Below are 18,207 nucleotides of genomic sequence, written 5' to 3' on the forward strand. Positions count from 1 at the left end.
TATAGACTTAGTAGTGATATTACTGAATCAGAGGGTATGCATAGTTTTATAGTCCTTTGGACATAGTTACGAATTGTTCTCCAGCATGGTTGGATCAGTTTACAGATTTACCAATAGTGCATTAGTTTTCCCACATTTTCTCAAATATCTATCATTTTCCTTTTTTGTCATATTAACCATTCTGATGAATGTGAAGTATGTCCCTCAGAGTTGGTTTTAATTTAATCAATAGAGATTTAGAGCATTTTAAAAATCTGACTATATTTAGTTTTGATTTCTTTGTCAGATTACTGCCTTTTCATATTCTTTGGCCATTTATAAGTTGGGGAATGACTTGTGTTTTTATAAACTTGACTCACTTCTCTATATATTTGAGAAATAAGACTTTATCAGAGATATATGCTGCAAAATCCCCCCACCCCAGTTTTCCACTTCCCATTAATTTTGGTTGCATTGCTTTTGTTTGTGTAAAAACTTTTTAATTTAATATAATCAAAATTATCTATTTTACATTTTGCAATGTTCTCTACATTTTCTTTGGCCTTAAAGTCTTCCCTTATCCATAGATCCAACAAATAAATAATTCTATGCTCTTCTAATTTATTTATGTTTCATCCTTTATATATAAATCACATGCCCACTTAGTCTTTATCTTAATTTGTGGTGTGAAATGTTGATCTGTACCTGGTTTCTTTTCCAATTTTCCCAGCAGTTTTTGTCAAATAACAAGTTTTTGTTCCAAAAATTTTGATCTTTGGATTAATCAAATACTAGATTATTATGGTCACTTAATATAAGACAATATGTACATAATTTATTCCAATGATCCATCACTCTATTTCTTAGCCAATAGCAGATTGTTTTGAAAACTAGTATTTTATAATAGAGTATAAAAATGGTGTGGCTAAAATACTTTCCTTCAGATCTTTTCATTGTTCTTCCAAATGAATTTTGTTATTATTATTATTTTTTGCTCTATAACATAATTTTTGGTAGTTTCATTGGTATGGTACTAAATAAATAGGTTAATTTAGCTAGAATTTACCCATCATATTTGTTTTATTGGCTTGGCCTACCCATGATCAATTGATAGTTTTCCAATTGTTTAGATCTGACTTTATTTGCTTGAAGGGTGTTCTGTAATTGTCTTCATATAGTTACTGGATTTGTCTTGACAGATAGACTCCAAAATAATTTATATTGTCTATAATTATTTTAAATGAAATTTTTCTTTCTTTCTCTTGCTGCTGGAATATCAGTAATGTGTAGAAATGCCGATGATTTATTTGGGTTTATTTTGTATCTTACAACTTTGCTAAAGTTGTTATTTTTTTCCACTAGTTCTTTAGTTGATTTTCTATGATTCTCTAAGTATATCATCATATCATCTTCAAAGAATGATAGCTTTGTGTCATTGTCTATTGCTTTGATTTCTTTTTCTTCTATTCTTGCTATAGCTAACATTTCTATTACAAAATTGAAATGATAAAGGTGCTAATGGACAACTTTGCTTCATCCCTGATCTTGTTGGGAAAGCTTCTCGTTTATCTTCACTACAGGTAATGCTTGTTGTTGGTTTTAGATAAATATTACTTATCATTTTAAGGGGAGTGTCCTTTATTTCTGTTTTCTCTAGTGTTTTTAATAGAAATAAATGTTGCATTTTGTCAAAGGCTTTTTCTACACTTATTGAGATAATGATAATTTCTGGGGGGATTTTTAATTGATATGGTCAATTATGTTAATAGTTTTCCTAGTATTGAACCAGCCCTGCATTTTTTTATATAAAGTCCACCTGGTCATAGTTTATGATCTTTGTGACATATTACTATAATTTCCTTGCTAGCATTTTACTTACAATTTTTGCATCAATATTCATTAGGAAAATTACTTTATATTCATTAGAGAAATTAGTCAATCCTAAGAGAACTTCTGAGGGAAATCTTGGGTATCTTTCCAACTACATACTTCTGAGATTGAGAAATTAAAGTTTACATATGGATGCTTTAGTGTCTTTAATGGTTAAAAAAAGTTTATCATAAAAATTTATGAAGATCTTTTTCACATGAGGAAGGACATTTATGCCTCAGAATCAGCTGAAGTCTTCCATCAACAATATCTCACTGAACTTTTACCTTAAAGCCCAGGGATCAATTCAAGGGAGAAAGATAGTATTTAATTCCACATCCTATCTAGCTCTACTTGGTCATGAGGAAATTGAAGCAGTTGGTTTTTGATCATGGTTATATGTCATAATAGGAAAGATATTGGGAATTAGTACAATTACCACAAAAATCCAAAGCTTTGGGAAGATTTTTGGAGACAGATAAAGTCATTTCACAATCATTTCTAGTAGTATCCCTCTTGATCCAAGTTGACCTCCAGGTTGAGATCTCCAGTCCTGTGTTTTCTTCCTTAACAATACCTTGGATATTTGTGTTGTGAAAAATCCTAGATTCTGATTTGACTTAACTTCTAGTTTATGCTTGTTGAAAATCTGTTTTGTACCTCACTACCTTTCACACAGGACAATGTTTTTTTTTTCCTCAACTCTGTTTTATTGATTGATTAATGTATGATCCCTAATTCTATTCCCTTGCTGTGCATGTTATATGCCAGTGCCTAGAACAGTAGCTTGCACAGAGTGGATGCTTAATAAAATGTCTACTGAAAGAATGAATGAATAAATGTTTTTATAGCTAAGATACCAATAATGCTAACTATCAAATAATAGACTCTCTGAGAAACAAATGGCCAAAGGGTTTCCTTTCTGACTAGAAAACCACAAAAATCAATCAATCAATTAGCATTTATTAAGTACCTACTATATACTAGAATTCCACTGAATTAACACTTTGTTTCAAGTATACTTCTCCAGGGTTCCAGCTCCTATACCCTGGATATGAAGTTATTTAAGATAGGCAAACAAATCAAACGTATACTGTCAACAAATCATCATTTTGTTATCTCCCACATTCAGTTATGCAGCCCCTTTTGAGATCATAACCCACAGTTTAAGAAGCTTTGTACTGGGCACTGTGCTACATATCTTCAATCCAATTTTGCCCTTATAAAGGGCCACAATTGAAAATATTTATATAAGGACAATAGTCTGGCAGAAATTAGGTTTGAACCACCACCTCATACATATTCCAAAATGAAGTCCAATTAGATCTACATGACCAAGATATAAGTAGTTGAAGAATAAATAAATTAAAGCATCAAGGTAGAAATTACTATTCTATTGAAAGAGGAAGATTTTATGAAAAACAGTGTTAAAAGAATTACACAAGATGAAATGGATACCTTGAATTATGAAAAATTTTAAAGATTTTGTACAAACAAATCTAATGTAGTAAAAATTAGAAAAGGAAGTGATAACTGAAATTTTTAAAATTTGCAACAAGTTTCTCCAATAAAGGTCTCTTATACAATATATCTAAGGGACTGATTAAAATTTTTAAGACTAAGAGCTATTCCTTAATTAATGAATGGTCAAATGATATGAATAGTAGATTTCAAAAGTAGATCATCTAACTATCAATACTCATATCAAAAAAAATGCTCCAAATCACTAAATTAAAAATTTTGAATTAATTCAATTTTGAGGTTTCGTCTCAAAAGAAGGCAACATTTTAATTTTCTAATCCAAGCTCTCCAAGATTTAATAGTCAATATTCCTCTTTTTCCAAGGAACAAGTTAGTTTTGAATCAAGAGGGTCTTAACTTATTCATAAACAGACAAACTCAATTCAACATGACTTGTTGGGAGCCCACTAATTGTCCTGCTTGAAAGCAATTGCAGTAAAAAGCAGGTTCTATTCCACTTTCTAATTTTTTTAGGTTATTTGGTATCAGTTATTAATACTGATTAATACTGTCATCAATTAATACTAATTAAATTGTCATCCAACTGGCAAACGAGTCAGGAAGAAAACCAGTGTTGAAGAGACTATGAGAAAATAAGTACACTACTGTATCATAGATGGAGCTGTGAATTGGGTCAGTCATTATGGAAAACTATGCCCCTTTTAACCCAGCTATACTATGCTAAGTATACTTCACATAAATCAAAGAAAGAGGAAAAGGATCAATATATATATATATATATATATACATATATATGCATATATATATATTCATATATGTTTGCATATACACACAAAAATATTTATAATATATCTTCATTCTGGCCACAAATTGAAAACTAAGGAAACTATCTCTCTATTGGAGAATGATTTAACAAATTGTGGTATAGGAATATTGTTGAATATTATTATGCCACAAAAATGACGAAATGGACAATTTCAGAAGAAACTGGGAAGATCTCCTTAAACTGATGCAAAATGAAATGAGTAGAAAAAGAGAGAACAATTTAAACAATGATTACATTATAGAGAAATCAACTTTGAAAGACCTTAGGACTCTGAAAAATACAATAAGAAAAATCCAAAAGAATGAAGTTGAAATATGCCCATTCACTTCCTGGAAGAGAAGATATAAAGGGGGGAGGAGGAAAGGAAATAAACAGACATGGAAAATATACATGGATAATATAACATGGAAAAAATTTAAATCACAGAAAACAAATCCTAGTGTAATAATTATAAAGGTAAAGAAATATATTTTCAGACATGGATAAAAATGAAAATGTATATACAGCTATATATTGAAGGCTTTCTTTTTCTTTTTTTTTTTTTAACTCTATTCAAATATGGGTAGGGAGCAATAAGGAAAGAAACAAGTGAATTTAAAATGCTAACTGAAAAAATTAAAAGAAAAAAAACTTTTATGTGATCAAGAGTACTTACTTTCTGGTAAGCAGATATACTCACTATCTACAGAAACTTTCACTGCTCAAACAAAGTTGCAGCTTGTTATATGAATGCCAGTTGCAACAATAGTTCTTAGATGTTCTGTCTCTCTAGGAAAATCAGTTGCAAGATTTTGTAACTTTGGAACTTGTGGCTCCCACCCATCTATTCTTTCAGAAATAATAGCAGGAAGATCTGAGATAGGCGATCCTAACTTTAATGCCAATGAGTGGCACACCAAGCATTAGAACTTAGCACCCAAGGGACCTTTTCCTTTTAGGGCTTGGCAGCTCCATTTAGAGCCACAATCTCTGGCTAGTCACTTTGTTGTTGCAAAGGAAGCAGAGTAATGAAGAACAACAGTGAGCCCAACCATAGTAATGTGATGACAGGAGGTAAAGTAAAGCCAAGTAAGAATAACTAATCTGGATCAGCCCCAGAATTAGGAAAAATTTGTCATTTGAAAGACTGGGCAGGAATAGGATCATAGAATGAAAAATAACCAAACATGAAGAAATATAGAAAACCACCCCCTAAAAAAAAGCAAAGGAGGAAGAAAAAAAGAATGAATTGTTGATAACTCCATCCAATAGCTTTATAATTAGTGATCCATATAATTCTGATTTTGCAAACTATGTATTTCTGTCTAATAAAGAATATGTGAACCACTGTTTTAAACCTTCTCACTAATGGAAGATCATTCTACATACATGTTCCATTCTTATTTCCATAAATATGTTTCTCCAAGTATCAATTGCTCTTTATTGTTGTTGTCGTGCTCCTTGTACACGTTTAGTTGCAGTCATTTAAGTGATGCTTAATTTCCAGCAAGGGTTAAATTCTTCAAAATAAAGCTAAGTTCTGCCTTTCCCTTTATGAGGATAACATTCAATCTTCAATATTTAAGAAGCCTTGTGATCTAATGAATCTAAGAGTTAGGCATCCTGTCATTACCTCTCTGTGCTCAGTTTTTTTTTTTTATTTTTATTTTATTTTATAATTATGACTTTTTTTTTTGACAGTACATATGCATGGGTAATTTTTTTACAACATTACCCCTTGCACTTACTTCTATTCAGATTTTTTCCCTTCCTCCCCCAACCCCCTCCCCCAGATGGCAAGCAGTCTTATATATGTTAAATATATTACAGTATATTCTAGATACAATATATGTGTGTAGAACTGAATTTTTTGTTGCACAGGAAGAATTGGATTCAGAAGGTAAAAATAACAGTTTACACTCATTTCCCAGTGTTCCTTTTCTGGATGTAGCTGATTCTGTCCATCATTAATCAATTGGAATTGGATTAGCTCTTCTCTATGTTGAAGAAATCCACTTCCATCAGCATACATCCTCGTACAGTATCATTGTTGAAGTGTATAATGATCTTCTGGTTCTGCTCGTTTCACTCAGCATCAGTTGATGTAAGTCTCTTCAAGCCTCTCTATATTTCTCCTGTTGGTCATTTCTTATAGAACAATAATATTCCATAACATTCATATACCATAATTTACCCAACCATTCTCCAATTGATGGACATCCATTCATCTTCCAGCTTCTAGCCACTATGAAAAGGACTGCCACAAACATTTTGGCACATACAGGTCCCTTTCCCTTCTTTAGTAGTTCCTTGGGGTATAAGCCCAGTAGTAGTATGGCTGGGTCAAAGGGTATGCACATTTTGATAACTTTTTGGGCATAATTCCAGAATGGTTGGATTCTTTCACAACTCCACCAACAATGCATCAGTGTCCCAGTTTTCCCACAGCCCCTCCAACATTCATCGTTATTTGTTCCTGTCATCTTAGCCAATCTGACAGGTATGTAATAATACCTCAGAATTGTCTTAATTTGCATTTCTCTGATCAATAGTGATTTGGAACACTCTTTCATATAAGTGGAAATAGTTTCAATTTCATCCTCTGAAAATTGTCTATTCATATCCTTTGACCATTTATCAATTGGAGAATGGCTTGATTTCTTATAAATTAAAGTCAATTCTCTGTATATTTTGGAGATGAGGCCTTTATCAGAACCTTTAACTGTAAAAATGTTTTCCCAATTTGTTACTTCCCTTCTAATCTTGTTTGCATTAGTTTTGTTTGTGCAGAAACTTTTTAATTTGGTGTAATCAAAATTTTCTATTTTGTGATCAATAATGGACTCTAGTTCTCCCTTGGACACAAACTCCTTCCTCCTCCACAAGTCTGAGAGGTAAACCATCCCTCTGTGCTCAGTTTTAATGAGGATAAATAGCAATATGATGGATCGAGAGCAAGACTTGGAGTTAGGAAGAAATTAGTTTAAATTTTACCTTACTATCTGTGTGATTCAGGACAAGTCATGTTAGAGCAGGTAAGTGGTGCAGAGGATCAAGCACAGGACCTGGAGCTGCTAGTCCTGAACTCAAATCCAGCCTCAGACATTTAATAACAGTGTGATCATGGACCAATCACTTCTTAACCCTGTTTGCCTCAATTTTTTCATTGTAAAATGAACTGGATAAGGAAATAACAAATTACTTCAGTATCTTTGCCAAAAAAAAAAAAAAAATCCCAGATGAGGACATGAAGAGTTGGACATGACTGAGAAAAACTAAGACAAACTTCCATGATGACTGTAAGAATAAAATGGCACAACAGATGTAAAAGTATCTGGCAAATTTGAGTTATATTATTGTAAATTTCTGTAGAGTTGTGCTTTATGTGTACAATGGATAGAACATTGGTAGATAACTCTAAAGTATATTAATGCTCTTCCCACAGTCATCTCTATAATTTAAATCAAGCATTTACAAGCATTATTTAAGCACTTACTATGTGCCAGAGAAAAATGTTAAAATAGATATCTACAAAATATATCTAGTATAAATGAAAGGTTGCTGAGGAAAAGGACATCTGCACTAAGTGAAATTTGAATTGAGTTTTGAAGGAAACCAGAGAAGCTAAGAGATGGAGGTGATGAAGAAGAACACTGCAAGCACAGGGAGGGGACATCGTGTGAAAATTCTTGCAGTCCAGAGTTGGAATGTCATGTTCAGGAATCAATCAATGAATAAACATTTATCAAATGCCTAGAATATGGCAGACACTAAGCTAAGTAATAAGGATACAAAAAGAGGCAAAAAGAACCTCCAAAACAAGGAGCTCTCGATCTAATGGGGGAAAATACGCAAACAAATATATACATAATCAATAGGAAATAATTAACAGAGGGAAGGAAGTAAAATTAAGAGGAATTGGGAAAAGTTTTCTGTAGAAGATGGGATTTTAGCTGGAACTTTAAGGAAGCCAAATGAGCCAGTAAATAGGATGGAAGAAAGAAGAGGAAGAGAATTCTAGGCATAGCCAGTGAAGATGCCTAGAACTGGGAAATAGAACACCTTTTTTTGTGGAACAGCTAGGACCAGTGATCATGAATTACAGAGTATATGTCTGGGAGTAAGATATTAAAAGACTAAAAAAGATAGAAAGAGGCAAGGTTATAAAGGATTCTGAAGGTCAAACAGAACATTTTGCACTTAACCCTGGAATCAATAGGGAACCACTGTTTTTTGAGTGGGAAATGGTGGGGTGGGAGGATGTGATCAGATTTGGATTTTAGGAAAATCACTTTGGTAGGTGAAAGGAGGTTGAATTGGAATGGGGAGATTTTTGAGGCAAGTAGACCCACCGGCAATGATTTCAATAGTTTAGACATAAGAATCTGTACTATAGTGGTAGCTATATCAAAGCAGAGAAGGGGGCTTATTTGAGAGATGTTGACAAAATGACAGATCTTGGCAATAGTTTGGGTATAGAGGTATGAGAGACAGTAAGAATTCCAGGTTGAGGCCTAAATTCTGAGTTTGAGGGACTGGAAGAATGCTGTTACCCTCCAGTAACAGGGAAGATATGAGGAAGTAAGGATTTAGGGGGAAATATAATGAATTCAATTTTGGACTCACTAAATTTAAAAAATGTATTGGACATTAAGTTTGAAACATCTGAAAGGCAATTTAGACATTCAAGATTGAAGGCCAGCAGAAAGTTTGGGACAGGAGCAGTAGATTAGTGAATCATCAACATAAAGATAGATCAGCAACCAGAACAATGTAATTGGATTATGGAATAATTAGAAGGGAGTACACTGCAAGAACACTAGAACCTAGGAAAGGACCAAGTTGTGAAGGGCTATAAATGCCAGAGGATTTAAAATTCAATCATGGAGACAATAGGGAGACTTTTTGAGTTTTACAGGAGAGGAAGGGTTTTGACATGTTCAGAGTTGTACGTTAGGATAACATTCTGATGGCTTAGTGGAAGATGGATTGGAGTAGGGAGAAACGTGAGGCATATAGACTGAGAATCAAATAGTTCAAGCGTTTGATGACAGCAGAGAAGAAGACACTAAAGATGTTGTAAAGGTAGAAGGAACAATACTTGAGAATAGATTGGATATGTGGGGTGAGTGTGAGGGAGGACTTGAGGATGACACTGACATTGTGGGCCATGGTGACTCACAAGATGATGGTATCTTCAACAGTAACAGGAAAGTTGAGAAGAGAAAAGGATTGGGAAAAGATAATGAGTTCTGTTTTGGAATATGGAAAGTGAACCACTTACCAATGGAATTACCTGTCATTTGCTTTCTATTTATATTGCATAGAAGAAATTAGTTTCTCAGGTAACAGATAATATAGGCAGGTCCTGAACTTCATCGGCATTGCACAGATCTACCCCTGCAAGTTACTGTTCCAGGTCCCATTGCTTTGAAGGGAGAGAGAGAAAGGACAGAGAGCTTACAGAAAATCTGTATTTTCAGAAGAAATGAAATCTATGAAAAGCAGGGACAGCTGAAGAAAGCTGACTGACTCTGCAAGAAGGTTCCCAGACTCATTTTTTCTTTTTTAATCTTTGTCTCCCCCCTGTTGTTACACTGCTTAACATTTCATTTTATTTCTATTAAGAATATTACTATATGCGTCCTAGCTGAATGACCCTGGGCAAGTCACTTAATCCCAATTGTCTCAGGGAGGAAAAAAAGAATATTACTGTGCTATAAGAAATAATGAACGAAAAATTTTAGAAAAACACGAAAGACTTGAAATAGTAAAAAGTGAATTGAATAAAATCAGAGAATGTATACATAATAATGGCAATATTACTCTAAGAATAACTATGAACAACTAAGTTTTAAAAAGTATTATAAATACTCAAAACAAAGGACTTATGAAAAAAAGATGCTATCTACCTCCAGAGAAAGAACTGATAAATAGAAGTATACATAGTGTGGGTGGGTGTGTCTGTGTATACACACATATGTGTATCAAATAGTGGCCTTCTCTAGAGGAGATGGGGGAATAGTTTAAAACCTAAAATCTAACAAAAATAAATTTAGTTCAATTTTTTAAAAGAAAAAAAAAGCTTTTTTGTTTCAAAAATTGCAGATATTTCTATTAGATTTATAACAGTATTAATAATTTTCACTCTAAAATGAATTAATATCAGAGTCTTAATGGCAGACACTATAGGTATATAATAAAATCATAAAAAAGCAAAATAATAGTCCCTGCCCTCAAAGCGCTGGGAAAATAATATATAAAAAAGCAGCTAAAAGAATTTTGGGGTTGAAGGGTAGGGGAAGAAGGTCTTTAAGTGAAGAGAATCAAAATCACTTCCAGTAAGGAAATTAAGAATGATTGGTTTATCTTTTTGTAGTGGCAAGGAACTGGAAAATGAGTGGATGCCCATCAGTTGGAGAATGGCTGAATAAGTTATAGTATATGAATGTTATGTAATATGATTGTTGTATAAGAAATGGTCAGCAGGATGATTTCAGACAGGCCTGAAGAGACTTATATAAACTGAAGCTGACTGATGTGAGTAGAATTAGGAAATCATTGTACATAGCAACAACAACATTATGCAATGATCAATTCTGATGTACATGGCTTCTTTCTTTTTTAAAAGAAAATATGATAGCTCTTTTTTTTTCTTTTTTTCTTTATTTATTTACTTATTTTTTGCTGAGACAATTGGGGTTAAATGACTTTCCCAGGGTCACACATCCAGGAAGTGTTTAAGTGTCTGAGGTCAAATTTGAACTCAGGTCCTTCTGACTTCAGGGCTGGTGCTCTATCTACAATACTAACTAGCTATCCCCTGGTTGTGGCTCTTTTCAACAGTGAGGTAAGTCAGACCAGTTCCAATGGACTTGTGATGGAGAGAGTCATCTGCCCCCAGAGAAAGAATTGCGGGGACTGATTGTGGTTTACAACATAGTATTTTCACTTCTTTTTTGTTGTTTGCTTGCTTTTTGTTTTCTTTCTCAGTTTTTTTTTCCTTTTTGATCTGATTGTTTTTGAACAGCATGATAATTGTCAAAATAACAAAATATGTATGGAAGAATTGCACATTTAACATATATTGAATTACTTGGCATCTAAGGAAGGGGGTAAGGAGAAGGGAGGGAGCACACAGTTTTGCAAGGGTGAATGTTGAAATTTTGCATATATTTTGAAAATGAGAAGTTTTAAAAAGAAGAATGGTTGGCTTGGACATGTCCCCAAAATAGAGGACCTTCTCTTCCCTCCCCTCAGGAACTCATCAATGAGGAAAGGGGATTGAGAGGAATGTTCTTGGGTAGGACAGTGGGACAACGTGGAATGAAAACTTGGAAGATTATATAGTCTTAGCCTATATTCCATGTAATAATCCTCTGTACATATTTCCAGCAAGATATTTTGTTTAAATATTGTCATTAATAGAGAGCCATTAAACTGAAACTAAAATTAGTCAAATTGTTTTCTTCTAATCTAGCCAGATTCAAATGTACTAGGAAAAAAAAAGGAGTTTTGAATGGAGATTTACCTGACTTTTCTTACAAAGTAAAAATATTATAGGGGACTATAGGGCAAAATAAAGGTTCTAAGCATCTAAGCACACTAATATGTGGGAGGAAGGTGCAGTAAAGAACATGGGAAGTGCCAAAAGCAAACCTCTATACTTACTACATAAACCTCTTCCCTTCCCATCCCATTCTCTGAGCCTAGGATTCACATATTAATAGAAATAACCTTTGTGGGGTTTTAATGGGTTAATCTGTAAAACTAGCACCCATTAACAAGACTTTATAAAGTAAAATCTAATCTCAGTTCCAAGCAACCAATTTACAAATGAGCTTAATACAATCCATTCATAAATTAAGAACTACCCACATGGTGACTTTATACATATTTACTATAAACTATATCTTAGAATTAGTAGATCTTTAAATATACATATATATTTAAAGCATATGTGTGTACATATGTATATACATATATATTTAAAGTAATGAACAATCTATGGATTCCTATGCATGAATGTTTGGTAGCTGTTAACCAGACTGCCTAATTTATCATACCAGCCATCTGTTTAGAAGTACTAGAGTATGAGGACTTTGGCGGAAATCCGATGCACATTATTCAAAGAAGAATCTCTTTGAAACTAGAAGTGGAAGAAGTAATGGTTAATAATACTAGAGCATGCAAAATCTATAAAAGCTAGTATTCTTTCCACATAAGAATCTTTTTTGGCAATAATAAATAGAAAACCTGACAGATTGAACCCCACTAAACGAACACACCATTTTAAGAGAGAAATAGAGACAGAGACAGAGACAGAGAGAGAAGAGATTGACATTTAATGGGAACTATCAAGCACATCTAGAGTATCAGTAAAAATTCCTGGCTCTTTACAAATATACAAATAGATCAAAGTGATTTCTATATGGCAAAAATAGGATACTTAATAAAACCCATAAAAACATATAGCAAAGAATTATTTCTGAAGGAGAATAGAAATGAATTGCCAATCAAAATTTGTCCTAACCACCTCTCAAACAAGGAGGGGCAGAAGAACCAAGCTGGAGCCTACCATTCTGCTCACCAAGAGTGAAAGGAAAAGAATTAGCATACTCAGGTCTACAGGAAGTAGAAAGAGAGGGGATTAGAATAGCCAAGAAGGCTCCTGTCCATCTGCCCAGCAGGAAAAGGGAAAGGTGAAAGGAGCAGAACTATGATGTTTATGCTCTCATGCCCAACAGGAAAGAGAGAGTGCCAGAAAGAAGGAGAAACAGTCTCAAAAGACCTAGGTGTCCATTAGTGCTGAACACTATTCCAGTTAAGTAATGTCTCATGGATGGCTACTCCAACAAATTTCTTAACAAAATCATTTATGAACAATCAAAAGAGTAATAGCAAAGAATAAAATAGTGGAGAAATAAAATAAAATAAAGGAAGAACTATTAAATAAACCTTGAAATATCAAGGACTCAGTTTTCTACTTTTGATAGAACACAGCCCTACAGGTTGCATGTAATGATATTTTAATTCTTTATATCAGTTAAATTTGTCAAAGTTTGAAGCTTATAGGTAATCAAAGGGCAGCAAATAACCCTGAGTTTTAGTTCTAAATTCATTACAATCTGTTTCAGAGGTAAAGCTTTTCTTAGTGGCAAAATCTCTGATTTCTTGATATCAGAGTGTATTAGAAAGAAGCCAGAGTATCCTATACCTTGATACCATAGCCAAAGGCACAATATATTAAAACAGCATCATACATAAAAAAGAACCCTAGATCTATGATCAAAGGGGCTACCACTTACTACTTGTGTATCATCTTTCCTCTCTAGATCTCAATTTCTTCCTCTATAATGTGAGGAAATTGAAACAGATAACCTCTAACATTTTTCCAACACTTAAATCTGTTATTTATGTTGCCCCTGGATGGAGACAAAAATTTGATGTGACAATCAGTGTGAAAGGTTTTTAACAAGTTTAGTTTTTCATCATTGTTCCATAGAGCCTGTCCTTAAATTTCTCCTAAACTAGTTACTTTAGTAAGCTCTGAAATGACTTTCATCATTCCACTCCTCATCTTGTCCTAAACTTCATGGCTATTTGTAGATTCCTATCAAGATGAATTTCTTATAACTGAAAAATGAATGGATGCCCATCAATTGGAGAATGGTTTGGTAAATTATGGTATATGAATGTTATAGAATATTATTGTTCTGTAAGAAATGACCAACAGGATGAATACAGAGAGGCTTGGAGAGACATCAACTGATGCTGAGTGAAATGAGCAGAACTAGGGGATCATTATACACTTCAACAACGATACTGTATGAGGATGTATTCTGATGGAAGTGGATATCTCCAACATAGAGAAGAGCTAATCCAATTCCAATTGATCAATGATGGACAGAATCAGCTACACCCAGAGAAGGAACACTGGGAAATGAGTGTAAACTGTTAGTATTTTTGTTTTTCTTCCCAGATTATTTTTACCTTCCGAATACAATTCTTCCTTTGCAACAACAACAACAACAAAATTCAGTTCTGCACATATATATTGTACCTAGGATATACTATAACATATTTAATATGTATGGGAATGCCTGCCATCTAGGGGAGGGGGTGGAGGGAAGGAGGGGAAAAATTCGGAACAGAAGGGAGTACAAGGGATTATGTTGTGAAAAATTACCTATGCATATGTACTGTCAAAAAATGTTACAATTATAAAATTAATTTTAAAAAGATGAATTTCTTATGTCTCTCAGTAAAGAGACTGGATTAAAGCTTACATAATACTTAGAGTTTTAAGTTTTGCAAAATGTTTTACACATATAATCATACTTGATATTCACCACGACACCACAAGGTAGGTATTATTATTATCCTCAGGAAAATGAGTCTGAACCCAAGAGTTACACAGCAAGATTTCGCAAGCAAGATTCAAACTCAAATCTTCCTGATTTCAGACCCAGTATTTTAGCCACACTTTGTAAGACCACTAGTCACAAAAGAAAGTTATATTGCTCCTAATATTTATTATACAACTAAGTGCATATGAATAGCTAATTCTTCTGGTAGGAATGTCATTAAATCTCTCTTCATACTGAATTCATTAATTTAAAAGGCCTACATAAAAAAATCTTAATATTAAAAGTGAAAATTTTGCCTTGGGGAAAATATAACTATCATGATAATCTTCTGAAATTCTTTTGCTTTTAATAAATCTTGAATTGTCTTTACCTTGTTGTACCAAGTACTATGGGGACAATAGGCAATACTATAGGTACTATGGGGGAATTCCAAAATATTGGAAGAAAGAGAGAAAAAGAGAGAGGGAGAGGGAGAAGGAGAGGGAGAAAGAGAGAGAAAGAAGCATAAGAAAGAGAGGAAGAGGGAAAGGGAGAGGGAGAGGGAAAGAAAGAGAAAGAGGAAGAGGGAGAAGGAAAGGGAGAGGGAGAGGGACAAAGAGAGAGAGAGACAGCATACTCAGTTACAAAGGGTTTTATCTAATGTAAATAAAAGGCAGGGACATGAACAGTTAAAATGGTATGGGGGTTTATAAAAAAGGGTTATTAAGCTTCCTTAATTTTCTTTCTCTCCAATTAAAAAACTATCTGACTCTACTAATTTTCTCCTTTTGCCTTCCTTTTTCAAATTATATCCCTTCTCCTTTACAAAGCTAACTCCTGAACCTATTTCTTTGATTTTTTTTTTTTTTTTTTTTTTTTTTGCTCCTACCACATTCTGAAAAATCGATATATTGAATTTTGATATAGGGAAAATCTCCCTTTACCTCTCCATCTTTAACTTAATTATTGTCAGCCAGCTCCTTTTTCTCCAAGTATAAATGTTCTCAAGGTTCTCTTATTATTTTTAAAACATATACTTTTATTTATTTCATTAACTATTTCCTAATTACATGTCAAAATATTTAATAATATTTTTAAAATATTTTGGGTTCCTCCCTCAACCTCCTCATTGAGAAGGCAAGCAATTTGACATAAATTAAACATTTGAAATCATGCAAAACATATTTCCATATTAGGAGTCCCCTATTATTAAAAGAAAACAATCTTCCCTGGCTCCTTCAATCCCTAGACATTGTTATCCCTGTCAGAGTCCTTCAACCTCTGATTGACAAGGTCCTATCATCTGTAGCACAGGCATGCCCTTAGGATAAACAAGTGGCTCATGGAAGCATTCTTAGGGACAAAACTCATCTGCTGACACTGGGAAAATTTTTCGCGACAGCCGAAATGTGAATTTAAAATATACACAGTTCCAAGATGGGGAACAGCATGGCCAAAGATGATGATAAGACAGTAATAACAATCACAAACACTCTGAAGACATACACATACCACAATTCCATTACTCTTGTTTCCAGGTGGAAAAAATTTCCAGGTGGATAACAATTAGTAAAGGTTCTCAAACACAAACAAAAGGGTTTCAATTACATGTCTCCCTCAACTCTTGGTCTTGCTCAATTCTTTTGTGTAATTTCTTTGTGAATTGTAGATTATTTACTAAAAAAAAACATAAACCTTAATCACGCAGCTCCCTACCCTTAAATACACTGTCTCTTGCATCCCTAAGGAGTACTGATGCAATCAGCCAGAAATTCAACCCAAACACTCTCCATAACCTCTGGCAGAATTGTCCCAGGGGAGCTCTGTGCATGGTACCACCTACACCCTCCCACCACCTCTCTACTGTATTTCTTTCTTGTCGTGTTGAGAAGTAAGGCACAGTGAAAATTATGCTGAATTTTGAATCAAGAAGATCGCAGTTCAAATTTTACCCCTGACATTTCTTTAATTAATAATAATTGCTAACATTTAACAATAATAACTAACATTTACATAGTGAGTGTTTTGTGCTAGGCTAAGTGTTTTCTCATATAATCCTTATAATAATATAATCCATATATATATATGTATATATATATATATTATAGATGAGGTAACTGAGGCAGACAGTAGTTAACTAATTTGCCCAAGATCACACTAGTAATAAAGGTAGCTAACAATGGAATGGATAGAGTGCTAGACCTTAAATCAGGAAGAACTGAGTTCAAATACTTCTTCAGAAACATACTAGCTGAGTAAATAACTCTGAACAAATTACTTAACCTACATTTACCTCAGTGCCTTAACTGTAATATGAGGAAGCTGTATATGATGTCCTCTGAGTTTCCTCCCACTTCCAAATCTACAATCTTCAAAATTACTAATCTGTAGTTTGGTGGATAAAGCCCTGGACTTGGAGTCAAGAAGGAAGATTTACTATTCCTACCTTAAATAATGACTGAGTGGCCCTTGTAAAATCATTTAATCTCTGAACCTCAGTTTCTCCATCTGTAAAATGGATATAACAATAGCACCTGCCATACAGGATTATTGTGAGAATGAAATGAGTAAATAGATATAAATTCTTTGCAAACTTTAAAATACTACATAAAAATATACTATTATTATTACATCTGTCACGGATATTATCATCCTTCCAGGCAGTTACCCACATTTGATATTCTATGCATCACAAAGATTCATTCTACAACCCTGAATGAGATCACCCTTGATCCTCTAATTAAAGTAATCATGTCATTCTGTTTTCCCATGGCATTTTTAAAAAATAATAGCTTTTTTATTTTTCAAAAAACACACAAAGATAGTTTTCAACATTCACCTTTGCAAAACCTTATGTTCCAAGTTTTTCTCCTTCCCTCCCCACTTCTCCCCTTTCCTAGACAGCAAGTAATCCAATATAGTTAAACATGTGCAATTTTTCTAAATATACTTCCACATTTATCATATGGCACATATTTCTATCTATTGCCTTTAACACCACATACTGTATTGTATTTGTTTATTTATGTTTTTGCACTGCCTTTCTTACTAGAATATAATATCCTCATGTCAAGAACCTAGTCTGTTCATTTTTTTAAAAAATGGAAGAAGTATTTTTATCAATAAAGTGAGTTCTAGGTAAGGAATTTCTTATACCAAGACAAATCAGTAGTTTTTCCTGCAATTTTCATAGTCTTAAAGTTCCTTGGGATACAATCTTGTGAGAAGGATGCTGTTATTATTATCACCATTTTACAGTTGGGGAAGTTGAGGCAATCAGAGATTGAGGGAAACTTATTTTCCCAGGGTCACACAGCTAGTCATAAGTGGATAGGATTTGAACTTAAATCTTCATGACATCTCTGGAATTATGCTCAAAAAGTTATCAAAATGTGCATACCCTTTGGTCCAGCAGTGCTACTACTGGGCTTATATCCCAAGGAAATACTAAAGAAGGGAAAGGGACCTCTATATGCCAAAATGTTTGTGGCAGCCCTTTTTGTAGTGGCTAGAAACTGGGAAATGAATGGATGCCTATCAATGGAGAATGGTTGGGTAAATTATGGTATATGAATGTTATGGAATATTATTGTTCTGTAAGAAATGACCAACAGGAGGAATACAGAGAGGCTTGGAGAGACTTACATCAACTGATGCTGAGTGAAACAAGCAGAACTAGGAGATCATTATACACTTCAACAATGATACTGTATGAGGATGTAT

The sequence above is a fragment of the Sminthopsis crassicaudata genome, chromosome 2, assembly GCF_048593235.1.
Source record: "Sminthopsis crassicaudata isolate SCR6 chromosome 2, ASM4859323v1, whole genome shotgun sequence".
Classification (NCBI taxonomy): Eukaryota; Metazoa; Chordata; class Mammalia; order Dasyuromorphia; family Dasyuridae; genus Sminthopsis; species Sminthopsis crassicaudata.